This window comes from Talpa occidentalis, unplaced genomic scaffold (genome assembly GCF_014898055.3).
Source record: "Talpa occidentalis isolate TD23 unplaced genomic scaffold, MPIMG_talOcc4v2.1 talOcc4.10, whole genome shotgun sequence".
Lineage (NCBI taxonomy): Eukaryota > Metazoa > Chordata > Mammalia > Eulipotyphla > Talpidae > Talpa > Talpa occidentalis.
In genome coordinates, this window is record NW_023600993.1 from 59,741,732 (window position 1) to 59,761,516 (window position 19,785).

A 19,785-nucleotide genomic window follows, 5' to 3' on the forward strand; every position below is an offset into this window, starting at 1 on the left:
AACCCTTTTATCTGTTGCAATTTCACCTCTTTCATTTCTGATGCGATTAATTTGGATTTTTTTAACTTATTTTCTTCATGCGCCTAACTATTAGTTGGCTTGTCAAATTTGTTCTTCTTCAAAGAATAGACTTTTGGTATCACTGATCTTTTAGACTGTATTTTTGTTTTCTATTTCATTTTTTTCTGTTCACGTTTTTGTCATTTCTTTCATTATACTGTTTTGTTTTTCATTTTTTAAATTTTATTGTCCACTTGCCTTTCAAAGGTCTGCCTTTGAGTCAGTCCCACAGCCATGACTCCCAACTGTCCCTAACTCTGAGTCATCATCATCTTCTGTATTTTTACTAACTGAAAGGGCAAAAGTATAGGAGATTTTTGCATTAATTTATGTATTTTTTTAAATAACTAGGGAAGTGTCCATTTCCTATTTACTACCCATTTATATTCCTACTTTAGCCAATTTGCACAATTTTCTGTGACTGTTATTTTTTTTTAAAGTTATATTCGTTGAGGTAATGTTGATTTATATCACAATATATATCTTAGAGTTATAGTTTTACACTTCTCCAGTTGTGTGTTATTTACTACACCCATGTAAAGGCAGGAATAGACACAGGGCAGGTTTTCTGATCCCATGCAGACCGGGTGAAAGAGGAGTCAGAGTCCTCAGTGGTTTTGCAGGTCTTTTACTGGGGTTCACCAGGTATATGACAGGCAGGGGTGCTGGGGGGCCAGAATTCTGGCAGGCCTCCCAGCCCCCAGCATGTCGTCACTCTGGGCTCTCTAGCCTTCTCTCAACTTCTGCTTCTTTGCTTCTCTCTCGGCTTCTCTTTGGCTTCTCCTTTCGGCTTCTTCTGGCGTCCCTGTGACGCTATCCTTAAAAGACCAGTCTCAGCACAGGTGAATCCCATCTACCTATGCCCACACCCTACTCCAGGTGCCCGCCATCAGGCATGCATTCAGGACCCCAAGGATCCATCATCTATCCTGATGGTGGGAGGGCAGAAAAGCCTGACATTTTTCCTTACCCTACAACCCACCATCAAAGCCCCCTAATCCTCCATTAGAATCCCTCTCCCCTTTGCTCCCACCCCACCACATGCACCTACAGGTAGCCATAGTCATGGCATAATGTGTTCTTTAGTCTCCAGTTTTAATCTATCCCCTTTGTTTTTCCCTTCCCTTCTGTAGTGCCAGGAAGGCACAGAGCTCCAAGTAGACAGGTAAAGGAGTGTCCTGGAGACCTCAGTGCCTTTTCAGGGTTTTATTGAGCTTTTACATGTAGTGCGGCAACCAGGTACATGACAGGCAGGGTTCCGTGGGCCAGGAGGCCATTAGGCCTCTCAGCTCCCAGCAAGTCTTTGCTCTTTCCTCTTTCTGGGTGCTTCTGGGTATGCTCTCTCTCTCTCTCTCTCTCTCTCTCTCTCTCTCTCTCTCTCTCTCTCTCTCTCTCTCTCTCTTTCTCCATATGGAGAGAGAAAAAAATATATATATATTTTCAGGCTTTTCTGCCCTCCCATATATATATGGGAGGGCAGAAAAGCCTGAAAATCATTTATCCTACACCTTCCCTTCCTGGATGCCTCAGATCTATGGTCAGCTTCAATGTTTGTCTTTGTCTGAACTTATTGGTTTCACTGTATTCCACATTGTAAGGGCAGGAACGGGCACAGTGCAGGTTTTCTGATGCCATGCAGATCGGGTAAAGGAGGAGTCAGAGTCCTCAGTAGTTTTGCAGGTTTTTTATTTGGGGTTCACCAGGCATATGGCAGGCAGGGGTGCTGGCTGGGGGGCTGGGAGGCTGGCAGGCCTCCCAGCCCCCAGCAAGTCCTCACTCTATCTGGGCTCTCTAGCGTTCGTTCTGCTGCTTCTCGGCTTCGGCTGCGGCTGCTGCTGGTGCTGGTGCTGCTGCTGCTGGCGTCCCCCCGTGACGCCGCCCTTAAAAGCACAGTCTTAGCTCAGCTGAATCCCATCTACCTATGCCCACACCCTATTCCAGGTGCCCACCATCAGGCATGCATTCAGGACAAGGATCCATCATCTATCCTGATGGCGGAAGGGCAGAAAAGCCTGATATTTTCTTTACCCTACACACATATAAGGTAAATCATCTAGTATTTATCTTTCTTTTTTTAATTTTTTTAAAGGTGTGATATTAAGTACAGCTATTTTTTTTAATTAATTTATTTATACAAACACTGGGTACAGTCAGAAGTGCGGGAGGGTGAGAGAATTCACCAGAGCCAGAATGGGGAACAGAACAGGCAGATTGACGAAGAAGTACACTGCTGAGGGGAGCAGCAGGCGAGGCAGGAGAGGTCTACACACCATGTGGGACCCGCACCCTGCGGCCGGGGATCGAACAGGTGGTGCAGAGGCTGCGGGCAGCTTTGCAGCCCAGCGCTCAACCGCTGAGCCACCAGGGGAGGCCCAGAGTATTTATCTTTCTATTTCTGAGTTATTTAACTTAGTATACTACCTTCCAGGACCATCCACATTGCCACAATTTGTATGAGTTTATCTTTTTTTTTTTTTCCATAAATGAGTAGGATTCCATTGTGTGTATATAACACATCTTCTTGATCTATTCGTCTCTGTGGGTGTAAAGGCCGGACTGGCCACAGTGCAGGTTTTCTGATCCCATGCAGACCGGGTAAAGGAGGAGTCAGAGTCCTCAGTGATTTTGCAGGTTTTTTATTGGGGTTCACCAGGCATATGGCAGGCAGGGGTGCTGGGGGGCCGGGAGGCTGGCAGTCCTCCCAGCCCCCAGCAAATCCTCACTCTATCCGGGCGCTCTAGCGTTCGTTCTGCTGCTTCTACTGCTGCTCCTTCAGCTTCTGCTTTGGCTTCTACTATTGCTCCCGCTGCTGCTGTTGCTGCTGGCGTCCCCCCGTGACGCCGCCCTTAAAAAGCACAGTCTTAGCTCAGCTGAATCCCATCTACCTATTCCAGGTGCCCGCCATCAGGCATGCATTCAGGACAAGGATCCATCATCTATCCTGATGGCGGAAGGGCAGAAAAACCTGATATTTTCTTTACCCTACAGTGGGGCATTTAGATTTTTCCCATATATTGGTTATTGTAAATAGTGCTGCAATAAATATGAGTGCAGGTTTCCTTTAGATTAGTTTGTGTGTGTGTGTGTGTGTGTGTGTTCTTTGGTTGCAGAATTGCTGGTTAAAATGGCAAATCCAATGATAGAGTTTTGAGTAAACTCCACATAGTTCCAGAGACTGGAGCAGTCCCCATTCCCACCAAAAGTATAAGAAGGTTTCTTTTTTAGCCTTGCCAGCACTTGTTTATTTTGATTTTTAATATGGGCCATTCTCACAGGTGTGAGGTGGTATCTCATTGTGGTTTTGATTTGCTTTTGCCTGAGGGTAAGTGATGATGAATATTGTTTCTTTTGTTTGTTTGCCATCAGCATGTATTCAATATTATTTGGAGAAGTGCCTGTTTAGTTTTGCCCATTTTTTTGATTAGGTATTGCTTTGTTTTTGTTGAGTTGTATAAGCTTTTTGTAGATCTTTGCTATCAGTCCCTTGTCAGGTGTATGATGTACAAGGATTTTCTCCCATTCAGTAGGGTGTCTCCTTGTTTAGCTTCCTGTCTCTTTCACTGCACAGAAGTTTTTAGTTTAATATAGCCCCAGTTGTTTATATACTTCTTTTTTTTTTTCTTACTGCTTCAGATGAGTCCTCAAAGATGTTTACAAAGTTTATATCATGGAGTGCTTTTCCTTTATTTTCCTCTCTCTCTATATATTATGGTTTCATATCCTATATCTAAGTCTTTTATCCATTTTGAGTTGATTTTCATGTATGGTATAAAATACTCATCTATTTTTATATGGATGTTGCTATACACTTCCCTTTTAGTACTGCTTTCAGAGCATCCCACAGGATATAGTAGGTTGTCTCTATTCCCATTAGTCTCTAACTACTTATTGATATCTTCTTTGTTTTCTTATTTGATCCATGAGTAGTTGTTCAGAAGCATTTTGTTTAGTCTCCACATGTTTTTGTTTATTCTAGTAAGCTTCCTGTACTTAATTTCTACCTCCATAACATTGTCATTTGTGAAATTGTTGGACATAATTTTTATTTTTTGTATTTTCTGAGAAATATCTTATACCTGAATATATCACCTATTCTTGAGAAAGTTCAATGTGCACTGGACAAGAAAAAGTATTCATTCATTTTGGGATGGCAAGCTCTATTAATACCCAATATATTGATCTGTTCTAATACTTCATAAAGGTCTTTGTTTCTTTGTTAATTTTCTATCAGGATATCAAGCTCTTATGTCAGTGGTGTTGTGAGGTTTGTTAATTTTGCTTTATATAACAGGTGCTCCTATATTAGTCTCATAAATATTAATTACACTCATATATTCTAGGTAAATTGTACCCTTGATCATTTTGCTTGGATACCTGTTTTCATTTAACCAATATGAGAATAGCAGGTCCTGCTTTTCTTTTGGGATTTATGAGCACGTATGTCCCTGCTTCAACCATTGGGTTTTAGCTTGATTTTCTCTTTCTGTTTCTAAATGGGTCTCTTGTAAACAAAGAATAGATGACTGAAATCTTTCACCCGCATTATTAATCACTGTCTTTTAATTGGTGAATTCAAATCATTCATATGTTTTTAAAGATTTATTTATGTATACAAGAGCTGGGGTACAGGCCAGAGACGCAGGGGTGAGAGAATTCACCAGAGACAGAGTGGGGAACAGAACAGGCCAATTGACTGAAATACACTGCTGAGGGGAGCAGCGGGCAAGCCAGGAGAGGTCTGCTGCACCATGTGTGTTGCTCTCTGGCCTGAGGGGGATTGAACTCCTGCTGCAGAGGTTACGGAGTGCTTCATAGTGCAGTGCTTAACCCCTTGCACCACCAGGGAGGCCCTCAAATCATTCATATTTAGAGTAGTTGTTTATATGAATTGCTTATTATCAGTCACTCTTTTTTGATTTTTGGTTGTTTTATTTCTTTTTTGTTTGTTTTTCCATTTGTTTACCTCTGTTGTATCTGGGTGATTTTTCTTAGTATTTTCTATCAGGTACTTTGTTTCTTCATCTGTAGGTCTCTATTTTAGATTATTGGTTAGTGGTTACTATGTGGGTTTTGCTTAAATTTCTTGTTTGTTTGTTTGTTTGTTTGTTTGTTTGTTTTTGGGGGGTGAGAATAACACATTTTGAAGCATGAAGCTTCATCTTATTTTTTTTTTGAAATTTATTTTTATTTTTGTATATTTGCCATTGAGAATAATATTGGCTGTTATTTTGTCATATGGCTCTTATCATGTTGCAGTATATTCCTTCTGCCCCAAGAATTTCAAAGGTCTTCATCATAAATGGATTTTGGAGTTTGTTGAATGCTTTCTTAGCTTCTATCGGTATGATCATATGCATTGTATTTTTCTTTTTGTTGATGTGTTGGATTATACAAATTGATTTTCATATGTTGAACCATCCTTGTGCCCCTGGGATGAATCCCACTTGAGTGTGGTGTATTATCACTTTAATGGTTTTGCTTAAATTTCTACGTCTTAATTCCTTCATGAGCTGGCATCTGCTCTCTGACATTTAACTATATAGGTTCTGTCCATTTCTTCCTCCCCTTTGGCATTGTGTTCTTGACTCATAATATTCTTTCTTTATTTTTTTTTTATAGAGGCATGTTTTATTTATTTATTTGTTTGTTTGTTTATTTGTTTATGCATGCACTGGGTACAGTCAGAAGCACGGGAGGGTGAGAGAATTCACCAGAGCCAGAGCGGGGAGCAGAGCAGGCAGAAGGACCGAAGTACACTGCTGAGGGGAGCAGCGGGCGGCAGGAGAGGTCTGCGCGCCATGTGGGACTCTCCTCCGGTGGCCGGGTAGCAGCCGGGGATCGAACCGGCACGGCAGAGGCCGCGGGCAGCTTCACAACCCAGCGCTCAACCGCTGCGCCACCAGGGAAGCCCCATAATATTCTTGCTCATGCTTATGGTTTTGTATTTTTGTCATTTTGCTCAGGAATTTTTTTCACTTTTCCTTTTCTTGTAAAAGAATGTCTTTCAAGATTTCTTGAAAGGAAGGTCTGGTTGTGAAAAAGCTCCATTAGCTTCTGTTTGTCTAGGAAAACCTTTATTTCACCTCCATATTTGAATGATAATATTGCTGGATGGAGTATTTTGGCTGGTAGTTCTTGTCTTTTAAGCATTGTGAACACTACATTCCACTCACTTTTTGCCTAGAGAATGTCTGTGCTAATATCTTGTGAAAGTCAAAATTGGGGGATTTTTTAAGTTGTTTTTCCTTTCTTCCTGTATTTTTTTAATTTATTTTTGAGTTTTGATAATTTGACATTGATGTGTATAGATGCAGAAAATTTTGCATTTAAAAATCATGATGTTCTTTATACTTCCTGGTCATCCATATTTAACTCTTTCTTTAAATTTGGGGAATTATGTTATTTCTTTGAATGAGGTTTCTGCCCCACTTCTCTCAAGTTCCTTTCTCAAATTGAGTTTGATATTTCAAATATATAACAAAAACTCCTCTCTGCTAGTAGACCTTGTATAGCAGCTGGTTTGACTCAACCTATTGTGTGTTTGTGTGTGTGTGTGTGTATAACACATATAACCGTACACACACACACATATATGTTATATATATGCTCCACAATTTAGTTTAAATACTTATCAATTATTTAAATTTTGAAGCATTCTCTATGAAACACAGTAAAATTTCAAACTGAGAATATTGCTATTTAAGAATAGTCAAAACCTTCACTCACAATATAATGTATTAGAGATATTGGGATCACTCTCTTCCCTAGGAAAACCCATAAATATCAGTTGTTCACATAAAGATCCAAATGATCCATCTTATCAGTAGTCTGTAGAGATCCAGGACTTTCCCATGGAAATCTTTCACTGAGGTTGATGGCCTCAGAAGGGAAGGAGTAGGAGGGAGTGAAGGGGAGTGTGATTGGGACAATAGATATTCCATGTGATAGAAAAGACTGGGTCGACCACCTAACCCATAACAGGGAAAAATGGGGCAGTGTGAGATTCCCCGGATGAACTTTACTAACACTCATGTGAGCACAGACCCAACCCAGGACAATAAGAACTCTGTAGGAGCAAATTAGGGGAATGGGGAACTCTGTGTTACAGGCAATTGTCATGCAACCATGACAAGTTCATAGTAGGTTCACTGTCAGCTCTCACAAGTGAAAGAGAATTTGGAGACTGCGGTAGATTTTGCTTTCCTTTACTGGTGAGGCAGGGGACCATACACACACACAGGCAGGCAGACAGAGCTAGACACTCCAACCCTGAGAGGCAAAGCAGCAATTGAATGCCTAGCCTTCCTTACACTGTCAAGTGTCCATAGCCACACATCTGATACATGTTGCAAATGCAAGGCCCATCTATAGTTTGCCAGATGGCTGAATATTTGAAAACATAGCATTTCAAGTCATGGGCTTGTGTGTTGTGTGAGAGGGGACAAATAGCCTGATTTACTCATTTTCTTTTTTTTTTTTTTTTTAAAGATCCATTGTATTTATACAAGAGCTGAGATACAAGCCAGATGTGCGGGAGGGTGAGAGGATTCACTAGAAACGGAGCAGGGACAAAACAGGCAGTCTGACGAAATACACTGCTGTGGGGAGCAGTGGGCAAGGCAGGAGAGGTCTGCTGCGCCATGTGGGATTCTCGCTGGCCCGAAGGGAGACAGCCCGTGCTGCAGAAGCTGCAAACAGCTTCACAGTGCTGGTGCTCAACTGCCTGCGCCAACAGGGAGGCCCTGATTTACTCATTTTCCTTACAGCACTGAAAGCTTCTTACAATCTCTGCTCAGAAGACATAAAAGAAACAATAGACTGAGCCAAACCAGCCGCTATAAAAGAGCTGGTAGTAGAGAGGAGTTCTTGTTATATAATCCATTGGAAAATAAACAGGCTTAAACAGTTGGTAAAAGAAAGAACGTTTATAAATAAATAAGAACACACAAAAATAGAGAAGACAATAGAACGTAGTGACCAAAGATACATTATAATTTTATGGAGCAAGTTAGGGAAATAAAAATGCGATGTTAGTCATAGTTCTCTCAAGTTTAATTGAGAACAGGTGAAAGTACTTTTCAAAAAGCTATGAAGCCACAAGACAAGCTGGTGCACGGACATGTGAACATCCTTCTATATGAACCCAGCACTAACAATCAGGTTACTAACCATATGTAACTTCTTGGTGTTGAGAGCAATTGGAGCTAAATAGTCATGCCTACCAAGAAAGACATACTTTATTATTTTGTAAAATGTGATCCCCATGCTAGATTTAGTATTTTGATTTGTAGGTAAATTTTGTTTTTACTGTCTTAAAACTCCTAGTGACTTCTTTATCTTTGAAGTTCAGACTTGTCATCAGAGTGTGTTTGCAAGTGACACATATTAATTTTATATTCATTTTTCTTAGTCAATAATACGGTTGGCCTCCCTGGTGGCGCAGGTGGCTGAGCACAGCACTGTGAAGCTGTCTGCAGCCGCTGCATTGATGGTTCGATCCTCTCGGGCCACGGAGATGCCCACATGGCACAGACCTCTCCCGTCTCTCCTGCTGCTCCCTTCAGCAGTATATTTCAGTCAGTCTGCCTATTCTGTTCCCCACTCTGTCTCTGGTGAACCCTCTCACCCTCCCGCACGTCTGGCCTGTACGCTGGTTCTTGTATGCATGAATAAATAAATCTTTAAAAAAATAATACTGTTAGTATGAAAGCAAATTTTCCTCAGTTCTGAAAAAAGTTGCACATGATTAAAGTATCTTCTTTCTACCCTTACTACTCTCTTTAAGTATCAAATATTGGGTTTGCTCAAGCTCTTCATACCTCAAGATTTTGTCTGTCAGCTTTTTAAAAACTTTTCTCATATATTCCTGACTGTCCAAATTATTTAAACTTTTTGCAATGATTAATCTAAGATATTAAAGAATTAGGCATAGGAAGACAGCAGCCATTTTGAGAAAAATAGGCATTTTAAAGGGCACAGCTATGCCCTAGTTTCATTTTAAGGCAAAAACCACCAGACTGGGGTAAAAAACACAAGACAAGGGTAAATGAAACTTAACTAGTGCCAAGGAGAGATACCCAATCAGGCCGAACTTGGTCCCTGGTGTGTAAAGTCCCTGCATCCTGTCAGCAAAGTACAAAAACAGCTGGTTGCTCTGGGAGGGGGTCCCTCTATCAACCTGATGAGACTGCTGTGTCAGTACACCAGGCAGAGTTGGGCCCTAGCTTAAGCTAGCAATAAAGCCTTTTTGCTTTTGCATCTCTGGCTCCATGTAGTCTTTGGGAACCCAGGATGGAGTTGAGGCGCCAACTCCTAACATTAATTTTATATTTATCTATGTGTACTTTTGTTAAGTTATTTTAATGATCTTTGTTTTCTTTTTGAAAATTGTGGTTTAGGTTTCTAACTTTATATTTCTCCAGTTGTACCTTTAACTTCACGATGTGATATTTTGTACTTGCAATATTCACTAAGACATTTTGGAACAATTTCAAATTATCTATACCCGATTTCATTTCTTTTCCTCTGGGATCAGTTGTACCATTTGCATACCCTCATTCTTCTTTTTTTTTTAATGTACTAGTTAAATTTTAAATTGGAAGCAATAACTTCAACAGATCTAAATAATAGTAGCTCAATATTTAAAATATAATTTTTATGAATGTTTGTTTAATGATATCTGATACATGAATACTAAATATGCTAAACAGAGTTTTCAAAAACATGTAAATCAATGCACTATTTTATCACATGTATGGATAGACAAAAAATACTACTTATTTTAATATATTTCTCCCCAATTATAGATATAGAGAGATGTAGAAGGACAGGTATAGATCTGCACACATTGTTTTATTTTCTTAAATTTAGAGTCTGTCAATGGAGAGATAATAATTGTTGGTTTTGAAACAGCATGTTTAATATAAAATCTTTTAGATAATCTATTTGAAGAAATTAAGCATTATTGAGATTAATATATTCAATGTATGTACTGAACAAAAATCTAAGAAATTAATTCTAAACTTGTTAACAGCATGTAATTTAAAAATATATACTTATTATCTAATGGTTGTAATTTTAAGCTATATAGGTTCTGTTTCCTGGTTATTTTCTGACTGGGTTTGAAAATGAAACTCCTTTTAGCTGAGAACCTTTTTTTTTTATTTTTGGATATGGTAATAGTCTATAGAAAGAAAACTCAAGAAGTCAGCCATTATTTCCTTTTTCCAAACCGTTCCTTTTTACTTAGAATAGATTTCAACAATCTCTTAAAATAATAGTAATATTAATTATCTGATACTATATTCTCTTATACTAATTATCTAATTTTATTGCAAGATAAGTTTACCTTGCAATTGATATTCTATGAGTTCATCATCTCTATATTTAAAGAAAATGATTTAGCAATGTCACTCTTAATTAAAACAATTAAGACATAGCCATATGTGACAAATGGATGTTTTAAGTTATGCCCTTCTATTACTCACACAGTAGTGCATTTGTATGACATATTTGATAAAGGAAATGCCTGGAGTCATAATTCTAAACAATTTCTTTGCCCTCAAAAGAAGCTTTTTATAAAAACATTGTTCCCATATCCTAATTTATGACTTTAAATGATGGCAGTATAATTTGTATATAAACACAGAGCTGTAAATAAACAACAATTCTTATCATTTTATTCAACCTCAGATAAAACATTGATAAATAATTTGTGGTTAGAAATGTTAGACGTTATTAAGTTTACAGTGCTCAAGTGAATTTTTAAAACCTCATTGTTAAACACATGGAGCAAGAAATTAAAAAAAAAAAAACATAGGTCAAACACAAAACTTGTTCATCAAATTGAAACCTCAAGGGAATGTATCAACAATGAAAGGGGAATTAAATATAAAGCTTATGCTAGTTGTTATGTATCAGTAAGGGTTATTAAGAATACTTCTGTCTAAGGGCCTCCCCTGGTGGCGCAGTGGTTGAGCACTGGGCTGCAAAGCTGCCTGTAGCCTCTGCAGGGCCTGTTCAATCCCCCACCACCAGCAAAGGTCCTGCATGGCGCAACAGACCACACTCAGGCCAGTAATTTACACACATACATACACACATACAAGCTCCACTGAAAGTGAGTCAGCCAACAGCAAAAATAAAATAAAATGGTAAAATGTCAAAGCAAATATTTGTCATAAAAAGAAAAGAAAAATTTGGATGTATCATTATCATGATCACCAACTTCAAACTGTACCATAAAGTGATACCTCATTTAAAAATAAATAAAGGCCTGCCTGGTGGTACAGACAGTTGAGAGCTGTGCTTTGAAGCTGCCCACAGCCTCTGCAGTGGTAGGTTCAATCCCTGCCAGCCGAGGAGATATGGCACAGCATACCATTCCTGTCTTGTCCGCTGCTTTCCTCAGCAGTGTGTTTCCCTCAGTCTACATGTTCTGTTCCCCACTCTGTCCCTAGTGAATCCTCTCACCCTCCCACACATTTGGCCTGTATCCTTGTTCTTGTATAAACAAACAAAAAATCTTAATAAATAAATTAATAAATAAATTAATTAATTAAAGTGATAGTAATTAAGACATTTTGATATTGGAATAAAAACAGAAACAAAACAATGGAAAATAATTGAAATCCCAGAAACATCACACATATATGGAAAACTAATTTATGACAAAGGAACTAGAGTTTACCACATAAAATGAGCTGAGGATCTGAAAGGACACTTTTCCAAAGGAGTGGCATAATGTAAAATAGATACTTACATATAATAGTTTTCAATTAATTATGATGAATATGTTGCTCATATCTTTTAAGTGGATTCAACATAACAAAGTTAATTTTATATAATTACAAGGAGAAACTACAAAATTCAACAAAATCCTGGAGATTTTGAAATTATTCCAATTATTACTAGGTCAAGTATAAAGAAATAATAAAGATATAGAACATTTGGAAAACATGATTAACAAACATTCATTGAATATATGCAATATCCTGCACTTACATATGGAGAAAAGATTAGGTATTATTTTCAAACATATTTGCAACCTGTGAACTAATTGGGAAATATACTTTAAAAGAAATCACAGACTTTAAAAAAGAATATTGACCACCAAGTACATCACAAAATGCAATTATATCAGAAGGAAATTCATTCAAAAACATTCAAATATTAAAACAGACATTCAAATGAGTAGTCAAAGAAAAAAACATAGGATATTTTAAAATATACCATAACAGTGGTATATTTTTAAAAAGTTGTTTGGTTAGTGAAAATGGAAGATGCAATTAAAAAAAAATTGAGATAACATTGCATGACAATATTATTTATATTCAACATGTGCATTATTATGAATCAACAACTGTATCTATTACATCAAGCTTACCACTAAGAGTCCATTCTGTCCTTCACCATACAATTTACCCTTTATATACCTTACTTACCCATTCCAATTCCATTTTGTTAACCACTAATTGATCATTCAATCTAAAAGTTTATATTTTAAAATTAAGTAGTTTTGTAAGAAAAGGGGTGGGGAATTCTGAAAACTAATGATCTAAATATTTAATATCAAAGTTACAAAAGAGGAAGAAGAGTTATTTACTATACCTTGCTGAATTTTAGTGTCAAACAAAATGAAGACAATGCACAGTGGTTAATCCTCTCTCTTTGGATGATGATTAAGGGCCCAGGTCTCTGAAAGTAAACAATGGGAACAAGACAAAGAAAACTCAGGAAAAGTAAAAGAATGCTATGAGGAATAAAATCAACAACAGAAATTACAAACTGAAACTTTATTTTTTTTATCTTTTTAAGATTTATTTATTCATTCATACAAGATTTGGGGTATAGGCCAGATGTGTGGGAGGGTGAGAGTTTTCACCAGAGACAGAGCGGGGAACAGAACAGGCAGACTGTCTGACATACACTGTTGAGGGGAGTAGTGGGCTAGACAGGAGAGGTCTGCTGTGCCATGTGGGTATCTCCTTGGCAGGCCGGGATCAAACCCATGCCACAGAGTCTGTGGACAGCTTCCCAGAACTGCGCTCAACCATCTGCACCATCAGAGAGGCCACAAATTGAAATTTTAAATAAGAAAATAGCAAAGTTGCAGGAGGAAGCAAACAATTCAGGAAAAAGTCATGGAAGTGGAACAAATCAAATGGAAAAAATGAATGAGTGATCTCAATGATGAAAAAATAGGTAAGAATGAAAAAAAAAAGAAACAAGGGAAAAATGAATATGCACTTTGACATATCTGACACCATGAGGAAAGGAATCATAAGATCCTAGGACTTATAGAAGGAGAAAAAAATATAGAAGGGAACTGAGAATCTATTTGGGGAAATAGTGGAGAACTTCCCGACTTGGAAAAGGAAATTGGCATAGAAAAACAAGAAGCAAGAAGAACACTTTGCTACCTAGATAAAAAGAAAACTACAGCAAGACATATAATACTAAATCTCCCAAGAGTTCAAGTCAAAAAAAAAAAAAAATGAAGCTGTGATGGTGGAAGAAACAAATAGCCTATGAGAGAACAGATTACACTAACATCATCTCTCTCTCAAGAAAAAAATAGACAAGAAAAAAATGGAACTATATATTCAAAATACACCAAGAAAAAAATAATGCCAGCCAATAGTACTTTATCCTGCCACTCTTTCCTTTCTGCGTGAGAGATAATGACATCCTTAGACAAAAAAATTCTTAGGGAATTTACATGCACTAACTCCCCTGAGAAATATTAAAAGAAGCTTTAAGATCTGAACCAAAGAGAGGAACACCACAAAGAAATGAATAAGGAGTTAACTTTTTTTGTGTGTGTGAGTGGAACTGGGTTGTAGGCTAGAGGTGCAGTGGATTGGTAGATGGTGGTGATGGTGAAAGGATTCACTACAGAGTGGGGAGCAGAACAGGTGGATTTACTGAAATACACTGCTGAGGATAGCAATGGGCAAGACATGAAAGATCTGGTCTGCCATATGTGGATTATCTTCCTGGCTGGGGATCAAACTCAGGCCATAGTGGTGATAGTGCTGAGACTTAACTCCTAGGCCACCAAGTAGGCCCATCAGTAAGGAAATAAACAGAAACAAAATGCTAGGAACAAAATGGCAGTGATGGCCATTTACATGTCAAGAATCACTCTAAAAGTTAATGAACTGAACTCATCAATAAAAAACATAGATTATGTAGTTATAGAGAGAATCCAAACTTCTGCTGCCTTCAGGAAAGACATCTAACTATCAAGAATAAACATAGACTGATAGTAAAGAGATGGTAAACCATCCTGCAAGTATATGCACCCAAAAGATGGCAGAAACAGCCATACATATAAAAAAAAAATAGACTTAAAAAAGAACCAGAATCATGGATGGACATTATATAATGATAAAGGGAATAATACAACAGGAAGATAATAACACTTATCAATATATATTCATCACCTATCCAATGAGTCCCAGTTAGGGAAAATAAGACAGAGAAGGAAATAAAATGAATACAAATTGGGAAAGAAAAAATAAAATGATCATTATTTATAGAAGATATAATAATATACATAAAGAACAATAAAGACATCCTGGAAATACTAATTGAAACAATAAAGCATTTCAGCAAAGTGGTAGAGTATAAAATCAAGACACCAAATCAGTTTCCTTCCTATACACAATGAGTTGGAAGAAGAAAAAATTAAGAAAGTTATTGCATTTACAATATCACCCCCAAAATTTGAATATATAAGAGTAAACCTAACAAAGGAGGTAAAGGATTTACACGAGATAAACTATAACACATTTTTAATGAAATAGAATAAGATGCAAATGAATGAAAAGATATCCCCAGTTTATGAATTGGAAGAACCAATATTGTCAACCTGATAATCCTACCCAAAATAATTTATAGATTCAATGAAATCCCAATGAAAAGCCCAATGATATTATTCAAAGAAATAAATACTAAATTTAAGTTAATTTGAGCCACAAAAAACACTTAATAGCCAAAGCCCTCCTGAATAAAGAAAAATGTAAAAATGTAGGTATCACACCCAACTGCAAATTACATTATAAAATATAATAATTCAAACAGCACAGTGCTGGAACAAAAACAGACATGCATGGGAATGGAATAAAAGTGAGATACCAGAAATTAAACTGCAAGTTTAGGAGCAAACTATATATACTGGAAAAAGGAAAGTCTCTTCAATAAATGGTGTTGGGATAATTGGATATAATTGGATAATTTGTGTCACACACAAAAGAATTACACTGGAACATTATCTCACACCATACATAAAATCAAATCAAAATGAGTAAAAATACTTGGACCTGAAACAATAAAATACATAGAAGCAAGCATAGGCAAGGCACTGCCTAACATAAACTTCAGAAACATCTTTGCAGACTTATCTCCAGCAGCAAGGAAAACAGATGAAAATAGACAACTGGAACTATCCCATACTAAAAAGAGTCTGTGCAGCAAAAGAGACAGTGACCAAGCAAAGAGATACCCTGGTGAATAGGAGAAAATTTTTACACACCATACACTTGATAAGAGATTGATGTCAAAGATCTACAAAGCACTTGTACAACTCAACGAAAAGTATACAGTCTAATGAAAAGAAATGGGCAGTAAAGTTAAATAGGTACTTCTCCAAAGAAAATATGCAGATAGTGAAAAAACATGAGAAAATGCACATCATCACTTATCATCAGTGCAAATCAAAACCACAATGAAATACCATCTCACACCTGGGATGACCTTTACCAATCAATAAATACATAAACAAATAAATAATAAACAAAAGAGAAACATTAACTGCTGGTAAGGGTAGTGTGTAAAAGGAACCCTATTATAATGTTAGTGGGAATGTTAAATGGTCCAAAACCTATGGAAAAAGTGTGGAAATTCTCCAAAAACTGAAACTATATTTACCTTGTGACCCAGCAATTCCTCCCTTAGAGCACAAGAGTGCTAATTTAGAAGGAAATCTGCATGTCTATTTTTATAGAAGCATTATTTAAAATAGTCAACATATGAAAATAGCCTAAATGCCCCAGACATAGAAGTGAATCAAGATGTGATATGTACACAAAATAGAATCCTACCCAATGATAAAAAGATAAACTCATATCCTTTGCGGAAACATGGGTGAGGAGGATTATTTTAAGTGAAGTGAACCTGGAGGAGAAAGATGATTACTGGATGGTTTCACTTTTATGGGGACTCTCAAAAAATCAAACAAAGGGTCAAAGACGAACAGTATGAATGGACCTTGAAATCAGACCATAGAGCTGAGACAATCATAATTGGAGGAGAGTCCAGGGAGAGGATAGAGTGGGTGATGGAGAGTAGAGTGTGGTAGACTGTGGTGTAGGACAGTGGGCACTTTGGTGTTGGGTGTTAGGAAACTATGTTTACCGTGACGGGAGAAATCCTATATTGTTTAAAAATAAACAAGGTTTTAAAAAAAAAAAAATAGGGCCTACCTGGTGGCACAAGGGCTTAAGTTACAGCATTATGAAGCTATTAGCAGCCACTGCAGCACGAGTTCAATCCCCAATCAGGGAGCTGACCCACATGGTGCAGCAGACTTCTCCTGACTCACTGACTCACCTGCTGCTCCCCTCAGCAGTGTATTTCAGTCAAACCATTTGTTCTGCTCCCCACTCTGTCTCAGGGGAATCCTCTCACACCCCACACCTTTGGCTTGTACACCAGTTCTTGTATGCATAAATTAATCTTAAAATAAATAAAAATAATTACATTTAAAAATAAAAATAATTTGCTAATAAAAATAAAAGGGAAGATGCTAAACCATTTCAAAAGATAAATAGGCTTCTCTCCTGCCCTACCTGCCACTATGCAGGTGTTTCTTTTCAAAAACCTATCTTTGCAGTTCTTTCTGCCTACTAGTGTCTTTGCAAGTGTCCTTTCCTGTTTTTTTTTTTTTTTTTAATAAAACTGCCCTTTTGGATATTAAAAATAAATACACAGATGAAATTCAGGAGTATTTCCCTATATGCAGTATACAGTTCACAAATAGATATAAATTCCCTTGGAGCAAGATTAGAGGGATAATTAATGCATAATTTCATGGTGACATTGCTATATTCTTACTACAGAAGCTCTGAACTCTTCCTTAATCAATGAATTCAATTTTCCATCAGTTTTGAAACTTGATTTTTATCTAAATGTTGCATGAGAGACTAAAATTGTCTACTTAGGCAACTAAAACCCTTCCTGCCATCTTTTAAATTCTGATTATGCAAATTAAGACAAATCCCAGTTATTTGTTCATCTTCCCTGGGTTCAGAAACACCATGTTCTATTAATGTCCTCTGGTACCACTTAGGGGTAAAAGATAATTGGGTTAGTTCACAAGTTATATATATATATAGCTAAAGCAAACTTTTGGAACAAAGCACATTTCCCTTAGCCTTATTTCTCCTAAAACAGTGCTAAAAGAGTGTTCAAACAATGCAAATGAACAGTGACCAGGGTGGGGAACTGGTCAGTGTCAGTGGGTTCTCACTCACATGCACAATTGCCAGACCACTCAGGCTCAGATTCTAGCAACCACAGGGTTTATTTAACAAATAAGAGTTTGGGAAAGGGAGAGTTTTTGAGGTCAGAAGTGGCTGGCTATCTCACCCAAAATAGTGTCCAGAAGTCCAAAGCAAAGGCCACTCATGGAAGATGGATTAAAACGTAGCAGTCTACACAGTGGTCTGAAGACCGGGCTCAATGCTGGACCAACCAGTGATGGACTCAACAGCATCAAGAAGTAGTTCCAGATAATAGGAGTTGTGGTCAGCTCTGATAGTTGATGATGTTGAATATTATTCTATTTCTATATTGTATTTTCTAAAGTGTCTCAGAAAATGTTTGCTTATCTTTTTTTTTTTTTAAGATTTATGTATTTATTTATTTATACAAGCGCTGGGGACAGTCAGAAGCATGGGAGGGTGTGAGAATTCACCAGAGCCAGAGCAGGGTACAGAACAGGCAGACTGATGAAATACACTGCTGAAGGGAGCAGCAGGCATGGCAGGAGAGGTCTGCGCGCCATGTGGGACCCGCACCCGGTGGCCAGGGATCTAACCGGCGCTGCAGAGGCTGCGGGCATCTTCGTAGCCCAGTGCTCAACCGCTGCGCCACCAGGGGAGGCCCTGCTTATCTTTTTCTAATTGACTTATTTGCCTTCTTGCTATTTCATTCAAAGTTTATTTATTTATTTTGGAAATAAGTCCTCTGTCATTTATATTTGCAAATATTTTCTTGTGTTTTGACTTTTCATTTTTTTATTTTAAATATTCACTTCCAACTATATTGAGATATAATTGGCATACTGTACAAGTTCAAGGTGTACAAAATATAACTTGACTTTCATACATTGTGAAATGATTAGCAAAGTAATTTAGTTAATATCTTTCATCTCATATAAATAAAAAAATATTTTTCTTTAATGAGAACTCAACAACTTTCCTTTTTTTATTTTAAAGATTTATTTATTTATACAAGAACTGGGGTACAGGCCAGATGTACAGGAGTTTGAGAGCATTCACCAGAGACAGAGTGGGAAACAGATCAGGCAGACTGACTGAAATACACTGCTGAGGGGAGCAGCGGGCAAGACAGGAGAGGTCTGCCTCACCATGTGGGCATCTCCGCAACTGGCAGGGATGGAACCAGCACTGCAGAGGCTGCGGACAGCTTCACAGTGTGGCGCTCAACTACCTGTGCCACCAGGGAGACCCAACAATTTTCCTTTAAAATACAGCAGTGTAAATTTTAGTCATCATATTATCCATTAAAAACCTGACACTTATTTGTCTGACTCTTTATTTTCTAAATGGTTTGCTCTAAAGAACAGGTGTTTATAATTTTGATGAAATCCAGTTTGTTACTTTCCTTCAGTTTTAGTGTTTTTGTGTCCTAAGAAATTTTTCTGAATCCCAAAATTTTAATTGATTTTTAATTTCACATCAAGATCAAAAGAAAAAGAACCACTAAAATTCACAATGATCCAAAATTTATAATGGCAGTAAGTCAGCTATCTCTCTGGTTGTGTATGTCTTGACATATAGTCAGAAATGCTTCAGTGTTTGGGATAAAGGATCCTACCTCAGCTTTTAATGACATAATATTGAATGACATTGATATATATATCATTTAAACTATAGTAAAATTAATATAAACCAAAACATTTCAAATTTGGATAATTTCTGCCGTCATTAAAAGTAAAGTTGGAGCCTCCCTCATGGCACAAGTGGTTATGCACAGCACTATGAAGCCGTCCACAGTCACTGCAGCACAAAATTGATTCCTGGCCAGGGAGGTGACCCACATGGCGCAGCAGACCGCTCCTAACTTGCGTGCTGCTCCCCTCAGCAGTGTATTTCAGCAGATCCTCTTGTTCTGCTCCCAAATCTGTCTCTGGTGAATCCTCTCACCACCCACACCTCTGACCTGTACCCTAGTTATTGTATGCATAAATAAATAAATCTTTATTTAAAAAAAAAGTAAAGTTGGATAGGTGATTTGATTTTGCTATTGTGAAGTGCTTATTATTGATCCTGTCCAAGGAGTTTTCAATTTTAATGTCAAGCTTGTGACTTTAGAGTTTACTTTCTGCCTTGTGTTCATGTAGAGATTCAATAACGTAAAGACCAAGCCATTGGGATTCTTAGGTGTAATTTCTAGTCCTCTGAACAAATACATTCT